Source organism: Oncorhynchus gorbuscha, linkage group LG20 (genome assembly GCF_021184085.1).
Source record: "Oncorhynchus gorbuscha isolate QuinsamMale2020 ecotype Even-year linkage group LG20, OgorEven_v1.0, whole genome shotgun sequence".
Taxonomy (NCBI): Eukaryota; Metazoa; Chordata; class Actinopteri; order Salmoniformes; family Salmonidae; genus Oncorhynchus; species Oncorhynchus gorbuscha.
In genome coordinates, this window is record NC_060192.1 from 16,797,684 (window position 1) to 16,811,229 (window position 13,546).

A 13,546-nucleotide genomic window follows, 5' to 3' on the forward strand; every position below is an offset into this window, starting at 1 on the left:
TTATGAGACCAAGTCTCTCTGCCAGACCACTGACTCAAAGAGGTCTTATGAGTCCCTCCTTTATAGTAGAATCCTCAAACCAGTTTCTAAAGACGTAGTGGAAGCCCTAGGAAGTGCAAACTCATCCATATGTCAATGTGTACTCGGTAGCCCAAGCTTTGAAAAACTCCAAACCTCAGATGTCCCACTTCCTGGTTGGATTTTTCTCTGGTTTTCGTCTGCCATATGAGTTCTGTTATACTCACAGACATAATTCAAACCGTTTTAGAATCTTCAGAGTGTTTTCTATCCAATACTAATAATGATATGCATATATTAGCATCTGGGACAGAGTAGGAGGCAGTTCACTCTGGGCATTCTCTTCATCCAAAAGTGAAAATGCTGCCCCCTATCCCAAAAAGTGATAAGCTCTTGAGCCGATATTTGCAGCATGCTTCGCGAAGGTCAGGTAAATTTCTTTAAAATCTGCATTGTCAATGCAATGTGCTTGTCCGCTTGTCCGCTTGTCGACATAGCATGTTTGATTGAATCCCAGCAACAGGGCTCGATTACATCCTTATCGCTGAAGTTCAGCGTTATAGTGCGATTGAACATTTTTAAGGTAGTTACAAATTGAGCTGACATATGCAGGCAGCGTTTACCGTGAATGCCATCTCCACTAACACAAGAACATTGCCTTTAAATTTCTATCGCTATGTAGAGCAGATCTTAGCGCTACGGACTGAATTGAGTTCTTAGTGGTGTGTGTCTCACGTAGCTACGTACATACCTCCCTAGGATCTGTAGATTTCTGACGGCATGCTCTGCTGCTTGAGTCAGTCCTTTACCATACGACTGTGTATCTATGGTTCTGATTATGTTGATATGATAACACTATTTTAGTGTAAAAGCTGTTTGAAAATACCACCTGAATTTCACCTGAATTTCAGCTTGTTTTAGTGGGATGGGGTTTTGCCATGCCAGGTGTCATCACCAGGCAGTAAATTAGTTAATAGTCAAATAATAAACAGAGTTCCAAATCTCTCTGCCAAATATATCACATTTTCAGTCCCCACTCAGACTACTCCCAGACAGTCATAGGTAAATTGTTGCTTGAGAAATTGCTGTTTGCTGAGAAGCTATTTATGTTTATTTTTCACCATTTTAAACGGTATGTAGCAAAAACATACAGTGGGGCAAAAAAGTATTTAGTCAGCCACCAATTGTGCAAGTTCTCCCACTTAAAAAGATGAGAGAGGCCTGTAATTTTCATCATAGGTACACTTCAACCATGACAGACAAAATGAGAAAAAAAAATCCATCGTAGGATTTTTTAATGAATTTATTTGCAAATTATGGTGGAAAACAAGTATTTGGTCACCTACAAACAAGCAAGATTTCTGGCTCTCACAGACCTGTAACTTCCTCTTTAAGAGGCTCCTCTGTCCTACACTCATTACCTGTATTAATGGCACCTGTTTGAACTTGTTATCAGTATAAAATACACCTGTCCACAACCTCAAACAGTCACACTCCAAACTCCACTATGGCCAAGACCAAAGAGCTGTCAAAGGACACCGGAAACAAAATTGTAGACCTGCACCAGGCTGGGAAGCCTGAATCTGCAATAGGTAAGCAGCTCGGTTTAAAGAAATAAACTGTGGGAGCAATTATTAGGAAATGGAAGACATACAACACAACTGATAATCTCCCTCGATCTGGGGCTCCATGCAAGATCTCACCCCGTGGGGTCAAAATGATCACAAGAACGGAGAGCAAAAATCCCATAACCACACGGGGGGACATAGTGAATGACCTACAGAGAGCTGGGACCAAAGTAACAAAGCCTACCATCAGTAACACACTACGCCGCCAGGGACTCAAATCCTGCAGTGCCAGACGTGTCCCCCTGCTTAAGCCAGTACATGTCCAAGCCCGTCTGAAGTTTGCTAGAGAGCATGATGATCCAGAAGAAGATTGGGAGAATGTCATATGGTCAGATGAAACCAAAATATAACTTTTTGGTAAAAACTCAACTCGTCGTGTTTGGAGGACAAAGAATCCTGAGTTGCATCCAAAGAACACCATACCTACTGTGATGCATGGGGGTGGAAACATCATGCTTTGGGGCTGTTTTTCTGCAAAGGGACCAGGACGACTGATCCGTGTAAAGGAAAGAATGAATGGGGCTATGTATCGTGAGATTTTGAGTGAAAACCTCCTTCCATCAGCAAGGGCATTGAAGATGAAACGTGGCTGGGTCTTTCAGCATGACAATGATCCCAAACACACCACCCGGGCAACGAAGGAGTGGCTTCGTAAGAAGCATTTCAAGGTCCTGGAGTGGCCATCCAGTGTCCAGATCTCAACCCCATAGAAAATCTTTGGAGGGAGTTGAAAGTCCGTGTTGCCCAGCAACAGCCCCAAAACATCACTGCTCTAGAGGAGATCTGCATGGAGGAATGGGCCAAAATACCAGCAACAGTGTGTGAAAACCTTGTGAAGACTTACAGAAAACGTTTGACCTCTGTCATTGCCAACAAAGGGTATATAACAAAGTATTGAGATAAACTTTTGTTATTGACCAAATGCGTATTTTCCACCATAATTTGCAAATATATTAATAAAAAATCCTATAATGTGATTTTCTGGATTTTCTTTTCTCATTTTGTCTGTCATAGTTGAAGTGTACCTATGACGAAAATTACATCTTTTTAAGAGGGAGAACTTGTATAATTGGTGGCTGACTAAATACTTTTTTTGCCCCACTGTAACTGCATGTAACATATTGATTTGCATTAGTATACGCATCAAAAGTCTCAATGCAAAGTTACACCTCACTTTTCTATGTTTCGAGTTAATAAAACATAAAACCAATCAAAATTTTGAAGAATCTGTAATGTTTTCTAGGGTGTGATGTAATTTGGAGGACCTGGCAAGCCTGCATATTCAATAGAATTTAAAGTCCAACAGAAATAAATTCAAATGTTATACATTTTAGAATAAGGCTGTAATGTAACAAAATGTGGAAAAATGTGAAGGGTTCTGAAAACTTTAAATCAAATCAAATCAAATGTTATTTGTCACATACACATGGTTAGCAGATGTTAATGCGAGTGTAACGAAATGCTTGTGCTTCTAGTTCCGACAATGCAGTAATAGCCAACAAGTAACCTAGCTAACAATTCCAAAACTACTACCTTATAGACACAAGTGTAAGGGGATAAAGAATATGTACATAAAGATATATGAATGAGTGATGGTACAGAGTGGCATAGGCAAGATACAGTAGATGGTATCAAGTACAGTATATACATATGAGATGAGTATGTAAACAAAGTGGCAAAGTTAAAGTGGCTAGTGATACATGTATTACATAAGGATGCAGTAGATGATATAGAGTACAGTATATACGTATACATATGAGATCAATAATGTAGGGTATGTAAACATTATATTAGGTAGCATTGTTTGAAGTGGCTAGTGATATATTTACATAATTTCCCATCAATTCCCATTATTAAAGTGGCTGGAGTTGAGTCAGTGTGTTGGCAGCAGCCACTCAATGTTAGTGGTGGCTGTTTTAACAGTCTGATGGCCTTGAGATAGAAGCTGTTTTTCAGTCTCTCGGTCCCAGCTTTGATGCACCTGTACTGACCTCGCCTTCTGGATGATAGCGGGGTGAACAGGCAGTGGCTCGGGTGGTTGTTGTCCTTGATGATCTTTATGGCCTTCCTGTGACATCGTGTGGTGTAGGTGTCCTGGAGGGCAGGTAGTTTGCCCCCGGTGATGCGTTGTGCAGACCTCACTACCCTCTGGAGAGCCTTACGGTTGTGGGCGGAGTTCTCCCACTTAAAAAGATGAGAGAGGCCTGTAATTTTCATCATAGGTACACTTTAACTATGACAGACAAAATGAGAAAAAAAATCCAGAAAATCACATTGTAGTATTTGTAATGAATTTATCAGCAAATTATGGTGGAAAATAAGTATTTGGTCACTAAACACAAATGCTTTGTTTGTAAATGAAGTGTTGGAGTGTGCCCCTGGCTATCAATAAATTAAAGAAAAGCAAGAACATTGTGTCATCTGATTTGCTTAATATAAGGAATTTGAAATGATTTATACTTCTACTTTTGATACCAAATAATTTTGGACTTTTACTCAAGTAGTATTTTACTGGGTGACTATGCCTTTTATTTGAGTCATTTTCTATTAAGTTATCTTTACTTTTACTCAAGTATGACAATCGGGTACTTTTTCCACCACTGGCTATGTAGTAGGGGTGTGGCGAGTAGTCGGACAAAATGAGTATGGTAAGGGATATGGGACATTTTCTGGATAAGATTATGATCCAAGTAGTTTTTGCAATTATCTGTGATTAGAAAAAATATATATTTTCAGGTGCCAGAACGCATCTCTCTCATGTCAGTCAATCATATATGAGGCGATACATGGTCTAAATAACTCAACTGGCTAGCTTGCCTGTTTGTAAAGAGAAGGGCGGGCTGTACATTGATCCTGCTGCTTTGATTGGATAGAGGAATCTGTATTTCTCTGCCTGCACGCTTCATAATTTCACCTGATCACTTTTCCTCGTGCACTCTGATCATTGAAATTGCTGCTGCCTGCTACTATGATAAATCACATGGCGAGGACGTTTGCTATCAAGCTATCAATGTGCATCATTTCTAACAAGCGGGGCAAGGGAAAGGAAGAAATATGAAACGCTGATGCACATTCTGACTGAGTGACAGCAACTTTGGCTGCTGCTGCTGCAAGTTGAGGACACAGATGCAGACACACCCCCATCTGCGTGCTGCTCCAAATCTGAAGCTTTTTTGCAATGAAAACGTGCAGAGAGGTATTTTAGACATACAGTGCCTTGCGAAAGTATTCGGCCCCCTTGAACTTTGCGACCTTTTGCCACATTAGTCATTTAGGTCAACATTGGATCATTCAGAGATCCTCACTGAACTTCTGGGGAGTTTGCTGCACTGAAAGTAAAGGGGCTGAATAATTTTGCACGCCCAATTTTTCAGTTTTTGCTTTGTTAAAAAGGTTTGAAATATCCAATAAATGTCGTTCCACTTCATGATTGTGTCCCACTTGTTGTTGATTCTTCACAAAAAAAGACAGTTTTATATCTTTATGTTTGAAGCCTGAAATGTGGCAAAAGGTCGCAAAGTTCAAGGGGGCCGAATACTTTCGCAAGGCACTGTATATGCTGTGTTGTCATGTGCTGCTGCCTTGCTATGTTGTTGTCTTAGGTCTCTCTTTATGTAGTGTTGTGTTGTCTCTCTTGTTGTGATGAGTGTTTTGTCCTATATTTATATGACATTTTTTCATTTTTAATCCCAGGCCCCGGCCCCGCAGCAGTCCTTATGCCCTTTTGGTAGGCCGTCATTGTAGATAAGAATTTGTTCTTAACTGACATGCCGAGTTAAATAAAGGTTAAATAAATATAAATAATAATAATGATTCTGTTGTGTGAGAAAACTGCACGTTTTAGAGTAGCCTGTTATTGTCTCCCAGCACAAGGTGCACCTGTGTAGTGATCATGCTGTTTAATCAGCTTCTTGATATGCCACACCTGTCAGGTAGATGGATTATCTTGGCAAAGGACAAATGCTCACTAACAGGGATGTAAACAAATATGTGCACAAAATTTGAGATAAATAATTTTTTTGAGTTTATGGAAAAGTTCTGGGACTATTTATTTCAGTTCATGAAACACTTTACATGTTGCATTTATATTTTTGTTTAATATAGATGGGTTTTGGTCCACAACTCAACAGAGTGCCTGTTGGCTGCTCTCAAATCTTCCCTCTCACACAGTGTGAATGCTGTTCTGCCAGCAATAGGGGGGATTTATACTTGATTAATCCTCAAAGCGGCAATCCCTCTGGCTCTTGGCGAGTTGCTTAGGAAACGCCACATCTCCCATCTGCCATTGCGCTGACCCTGCGGCTACCTGAATCGTGGTTGGCCCGGGATGTGAGTACCAGCGCTCAGATTAACACACGGGGGGTCGGGTGGGGGGCACTTGTTGGAGAGAGGGGGCCTCATAGCAGCATGGCAATAGGGCAGCTAGGGGTGAGGGATGGCAATGTGTGTGTGTGTGTGTGTGTGTGTGTGTGTGTGTGTGTGTGTGTGTGTGTGTGTGTGTGTGTGTGTGTGTGTGTGTGTGTGTGTGTGTGTGTGTGTGTGTGTGTGTGTGTGTGTGTGTGTGTTTACATTTTCGTGTGTGTGTGTTAATGTCGGGTAGCAGCCTCTCAAAAACAGCTTGAGTCTCAGCCAGAAAAGCCCACTTTCCTCCCATATTGGTACAGGAAGGACCCAGCAGAAGGTGTCCTCTCAGTGCACATGCAAAGTAAATTGAAGCTTATGGGCACAACAAGGACACAACATTGAGCCAAGACAGCTCTGTTTGTCTCACTTAGGTTAAGCTTTTTTCCCATTTGTTTGTGTGTCTGTGTGTGTGTCTGGGCGGGCAAACCAGCCCTATGCAGACAGCTCAGGACAGCCTGAGGAACAGAACTGGCGGTCACATATGTGTGCCTTTTGCACACATTGTATATAGACTGCCCATTTTTTTTCTACTGTGTTATTGACTTGTTAATTGTTTATTCCATGTGTAACTCTGTGTTGTCTGTTCACACTGCTATGCTTTATCTTGGCCAGGTCGCAGTTGCAAATGAGAACTTGTTCTCAACTAGCCTACCTGGTTAAATAAAGGTGAAATAAAAATAAATAAAAAATAAATATATACAGTCAATGTTATTTGTTTCTTTCTGTCAGGATTGGTAGGTTTCGAGAGAACCATGACACAAATTGTAACATTGCATAGTTATGTTTTGCATAGGTGTGTGTGTGTGTGTGTGTGTGTGTGTGTGTGTGTGTGTGTGTGTGTGTGTGTGTGTGTGTGTGTGTGTGTGTGTGTGTGTGTGTGTGTGTGTGTGTGTGTGTGTGTGTGTGTGTGTGTGTGTGTGTGTGTGTGGGCATGCATGTTGCCAAAAAAGTGTGTTTATGCAAACGCTAGTTTGTGTGTGTGTTAGCGGTAATGTGTGTGTACTATTCCTGGTCCCAGATGGGCATGTGTTTATGAGCAGAAAGTACATGGGTGAGGTGGGTTTTGGGGGCAGAGTAGAGAGTGCTAGATGCATATAAGGCACAGAGGTGCAACCGTGGGTTACATTGGCAGCAGCAAGAATGGCACACTGTAAACACCTCTACTTCTTTTGACCTGGTCTTACACCTTGCCTGCTAATGATGATGGACTATGTTGTGGTTCATATGAGTGGGGCTGCTGTGATGTGCATTCAGAACATCCAGGAACGCAATGGAGCTCTAGTTCAGAATATCAGGTTGTGCCAATGTGGTTTGTGGAAGGATGTCAAGGGTATGAAGCTCCAGTCACTTAGGACCACTATCTGCTGGCATCTCTCCATTTAATTAACTTAATTTAACTATGTTTGCCTATACACCTGACTGCCAAGTTGTGGATCAATTGCATTTCAAAATCTGCTGATTCTGCAGGACTGGAGTTGTCCGTCTGAAGGACAACGTTGTCCGTCTATCTCTCCTGTATAGTTTTATTTGTGTTCCAGTAATTTTTTATTTATTTTTTATTTTACCTTTATTTAACTAGGCAAGTCAGTTAAGAACAAATTCTTATTTTCAACGACGGGCTAGGAACAGTAGGTTAACTGCCTGTTCAGGGGCAGAACGACAGATTTGTACCTTGTCAGCTCGGGGGTTTGAACTTGCAACCTTCCGGTTACTAGTCCAACGCTCTAACCACTAGGCTACCCTGACCACAAAGGCACAATGTTTTCATGAAGAGAGAGAGGAGACCAGTAAAGAGGAAAGGAACACATCACCATGCCTCTCCCTAATAGTAGAAGGGTTTTTATTTAATTCACCACGCTGGGTAAAACTAATATCCTAAACCATGAGAACCCTGGCTCCTACTAGTTTGTTGGTTACAGGTTGACTGACAGACAGACTTTCAGCTCAATGGGAAACACTGCTGGGGGTCAAAGGTCAAAAACTGTGCTGATTTCCCTGCAGCTGTGATCTGCTATCCAATCGTATCAAATGTAACCAATCTCAACCGCTGGGATTTCATCTGTTTTTGGCTGGGGTTCGGCCTTCAGTGTGTGGGTATCTAATGTGTGTATGTGTTTGTGTGTGCAGGCACGTATGTATGTGTTTGGGGGTGAGTTTACCGGATAAAGATCCAGTTCCAAGGCCAGAAGCTGCCCTGACCAGCTGTGCTGAATACTTCTTTAATGATTTGGATATGTTGCTCAAATAAATGGACTATTTTCTTTCTGCAGGGTTAAGGTCCCACAGCCTTGACTTGAGAGTCTGGAACAGCTGCTTTGATATGTTGGCACGGAGTGATGATAATGAAAGGGCTTTGCCATCAGACTTCAAGGCAGCACTCTACGCTGGTTGGATATCCCCATTTCAAATTGAACGAATTGTAATCTGTTGTTTAACTTAGGGTTGCCCCATCCCTTCAGCTTCCAGCCAGCCCTTCCTAGACAAGCAAACAAACACAGTAGCTAGCTAACACAAACCTTCGGAGTTCGGACATCGTTTGCTGCTAACATCATGAATAGGGCGCATAAATCCCCACACAGATTTTCAAAACATTATAACAACTCTTCTACACTATAAGGGGTGACATATTAGAGAACTACAACCTGTTAAAAGTTACGATCTTGTGGCTAGCATGTAGCAACTAATGTTAGCTAGCCCTGTTCAGCCCATAGAAAGCCAGCCAGCTTGCCTAACTTCAGCTTGGCTTGTTTACCTCTCTAGTGGGGGCGTAGCAAATTGACAAGGAAGCATGGGGCCGTTAAGCATGCAAATAGCGCGCATATGAGAACCAATCAAAGAAAATCGCTCAAAGTTGCTAAACATTTTAGCTGACCTCCCCTTTTGCAAGCCCGAGATACCAGACCAGTGAGTCACATCTCACTCTGTAGTCACATGTGTCGCACGTCAGCCAGGCTTAAGGTCCCAACACATTTAAGGTCAATTCATATACGGTTAATGCTGATGCAGAGAGAGGATGCATGCGATTGAATTAGTTTCAGGAAATAGGAAATGCCTTATTATGTTACAGTCAGATTCTTAATAAAGTAAATGTTCTCTCACTGCGAGGTTAAGCTATAGCCTTTCCCTCTGAGACAGAACTTGTTTTGTGTGTCCAAAAGAGTCTCAATAAAATAATGAATGATAAGGACCACAGTAAGGTCACAATCAATGCTCTGGTCATAGTTGCAGTGCATTTGAGGCCAGGTCTCCTTCTCCTGCTGGATAGGTCATGGTTGATATAGTCCTACATAGATCCAAGCTGTCAAGCTCAATTCCGCTCAGTGGACGTCAACGTTTACACTTGGCCGCCAGTCATCGTGACATCGTGACCACTGTCTCTTGAGAGGAAGGAAACAAGCAAACAAACCCCAGTGTGGACATTTGTTATGGATAATATTCCGATAAAATTAACTTCATAAGCATGCTAAGGAACGCTAGGGAATATCCTGTTGCTGCATCACCAACGTTGCAGTGCCTGAAGAGGATACAAGAGCCTGGGAGGCAAAGAAGGAAATAAATCTTGTGAACGACGGGAGGTAAGAGGAAGAGCATGTGTTGTGCTTGCGTGTGTTGGGGTCATGTCCTTATAAATTCCTCAGTGTTTTGGTTCTCTCCATCCATTGCGGCGTGGAGCAACGTGGTATTATTGAAGCCTGCACTAGTTATAATGAAAGATATACAGTATATATAGGTATAGTATACTGTATATAATGATGTTGTATATGCTTTTTCTCTGGGTGGAGGAGTAGTTATTGGTAAGCATATAGTCTGTGTGTTTATGAATTTGTGTGAGTGTGTTTGTGTGCTTGAGTGTGTTGGTCTGTGTGTAGGTAAGCCTTCCACCGCAGCCCTGAAAAGTCGCCATTTCAGGCAAATCTAACAGCCATCTTTCCAGTCCATTCACCATGATGTGCTATTCTGTACTTGACTGGGCATTACAGGGCATGCCTGAATTAGGTATGCCCTGTTATGCTACCTTCACCAAAAAAACTATGTTTAGTAAAGGTTCTGTGTGACTGTTTTTTTAATCAAATATCCACCCCCTATGCTGTCATTGATTTACAGCTCTCCTCTGCACTGTGATTTCCCCAGTTGAAAAACCAGCCACACAAGGCAAACCATTTCATTACATCATAGCCTACTTGTAAACAGTATGCTTATGTTAAATAGCATTTTCAGAAATCTACCATATTAAATTATCATTGTAATTGCCCACACGTTGATATTAGACATGACCTACCCCAATGTTCTGTTTCTGATGACTGGGATGAATGCATGAGCAGACTTCAGGAGCAGGGCCCTGTTGCATAAGGTAAACCCCTTAAATCTGCTGCTGCATTTATCCCAGTCATCACCTTAAGTTTTTAAGGGTGTTGCATAGAGCGCCTCAAACATTTCCTCAGGAAGAGCATCAATTGAGGTTTTTACGGTAGTTTAAAGAGTTTTCAAACCCATCCAGGAACTCGGTTAAGGAGTATAAAATAAAAATATTTAGAAAAGTAATTGTCACGCCTGGACCTTAGAGATCCCTGTTTATTCTCTATATTTTGGATAGGTCAGGGTGTGACTAGGGTGGGTACTCTAGTTTTTGTATATCTATGTTTTCTTTTTCTTTGTTGGCCTAGTATGGTTCAAAATCCGAGGCAGCTGTCTATCGTTGTCCCTGATTGGGGATCATACTTAGGCAGCCCTTTTCCCCACCTTCAGTTGTGGGATCTTGTCTTTGTTTGGTTGCATGTATTTTTGCACGACGAAGCGTTTCGGTCGTTGTATTGTTTATTGTTTTTTTTGCCTGGTCACATTTCAATAAAATATGATGAACTCAAATCATGCTGCGCCCTGGTCTAACCTTAATGACGAACGTTACAGAAATGTATTAAAAAAATGTATCAACCGTACTAAAAAAGTTATCAACGTTTACTAAAAGTTATCTACCTTGTTTGTTCTGTGCTGTTTAATTATTTATTTGGTTCCTTTTTGTTTTCCTTCAAAAGTTCTATTTAGTTTTGCTTTGGAGAATGTATCATTGCATGTGAGACCGAGGGGACAGCGTAAGCATAATTATTATTTTTTTAATCCATTGCGCATGTGCAAATGACGTCATAACGCCATAAAGCGTCTTCTATCGACAGATGGAGCAACCGCCAGCTATTTTCCTTTCATTTTTTTGGGCATCACTGGACAGAAAGAGTCTGGTTTACTATGGAGACAACCTGATTCACAGAATGAATGTTTAGTCAAAGAGAGTTTTTGGGGGAAATCGCAAAATAGAACATCTACATTCAAGACAGGAGAAACAAATTGATTCAGAAGATAATAAAACATGTTTATTTTAGTTACTTTTCCCGAAACTTTCTATTACTTTCTAGCACATCAAGTTAACTTACAGAGTAGGTCTGGTCACATGGTTTGCGGTTGTGAGGCCAGTTGGACGTACTGCCAAATTCTCTAAAACGACATTGGAGGTGGCTTCTGGTAGATAAATGAACATTCAATTATCTGGTAACAGCTCTGGTGGACATTCCTGTTGTCAGGATGCCAATTGCATGCTCCCTCAAAACTTGAGACATCTGTGGCATTGCTTTGTGTGACAAAACTGCACATTTTAGAGTGGCCTTTTATTGTCTCCAGCACAAAGTGCATCTGTGTAATAATCATGCTGTTTAATTAGCTTCTTGATATGCCACACCTGTCAGGTGGATGGATGCTCACTAATAGGGATGTGATGAGATGCTCACTAATAGGGATGTGTTCAAAATGAGTGCACAAGATTTCAGAGAAATTTCTGGTATCTTTTATTTCAGCACATGAAACATGGGACCAACACTTTACATGTTGCGTTTATATTTTTGTTCAGTATACATTAGTACCTCAAATCATTTTTACTCAGTTACTTTACACTATAGAACGTAGGCTACATGGCACTAATGCAATGGAGTTTTTGTCTGATTTCTATAGTAGTGCAAACATGATCTGTAAGATGGTTCCATGACATTTGTGAGCAGTATAACGGTGAGTGGACATTCCCCCTTTGTCTTTAAATTGGATCTTTTTCCAGCTCCAGCTCCTGTGAGAAGTCTAAGTTGTCTCCATAGTCTAAGTTGTCTTTATTATAGGGATCACTTATGGTGCCTGTAACTGTATTTATACATAGCTTATTTAAAATAAGTTGTTTCATTTTATAAAATTTGATAAGTATACACTGTCTTTTAGGTTTCCTCAATAGCCTTGTGAATGTAATCTTTCTTATTGACTAAGTTTGACTTGATTTGAGTTTGGCATGTCCATGTCCAGAAGGCAATTTACAGTAGGCCGAACCCATATACAGTATATCAGTCCGAATGCTATAGCTTATGTTTAACAATGTATTTCCCTATTGAAGCAATGCAACTGCAACAATGTGGACTGCAAAACGGTTTGACTGAGTCGATGATGACGCAATACATAAAAGTAAATACACATTAAAGCAACCGCATATTTAGCCATGGAGCATATTCTGATTGGCCAGTGAGGGGCCAAGCCTCGACACACCCAGAACGTCTTTATTTATCAAAACTCAGCCCTGTCGTGCCACCGCAAGCTACAGCACCCATAATTCAGGTTTTGAATATAGAAGCAATATTTTGGACACCCCCCAACCTGTAACACTACTGCCAGCACTAATATTTACCATTGCGTTAGGATTGTTGAAAGAGAGACCCTAGTGTGCCTCTCTCTCGCACAGGTACATGTTCCTTTTGTTTTTTAGTCAATGTACCTCTTCACTGTCATTCAGTTTATTTTTTCATCCCTTGCTGCTGCTCAAATAGATTTCTTCCCTTCTCTCACTTCCTCAGCTGCTCTCTGAAGAACCTCAAGCAGGGCTAGACCCCTGCGTGTTTTGCATTTGTATATGTTTACCGGCCTCAGACTGAATCTGAAGGTGGCCTCTTGTAGTGATAAAGAGAAACGGCCACAAAAGTTATCGTCTTGACAGTTCTGGCACTTTACTCAATAATATGCTTTTTCTTATGAAATGATCTAACTATTATCTTACTTATCAATGAATTTCAATGGATTGATAAATAATAACAACCAAACATTCATTCACATACAAGTGCAGACATTAACATTCAGTAAGTGCACTTGACCTATAATAGATTTCCTCACTCACACAATAGAAACACTTAGATTAACAACTGACATGTCCGAATATTGCTTCACATGTAGAGCATGGATCAACATTACATTCAGCTTCAAAACAGTAATGTGGTTATTGTCTCTATCTCTTGCACCCAGCACTGCCTGCCCTAAAGTGTGTTGATACAGGCAGAGCGCCCATCACCATTATACCAGCTTGTGAACACAATTTTAGATAAAAGCAATAACATGTCAAAACAAATTCAGAAACCTCCATTAAATGACTCCCAAGAAATCATGTACATTTACTCAGAAAATGTGACTTATGAAATAGTTTT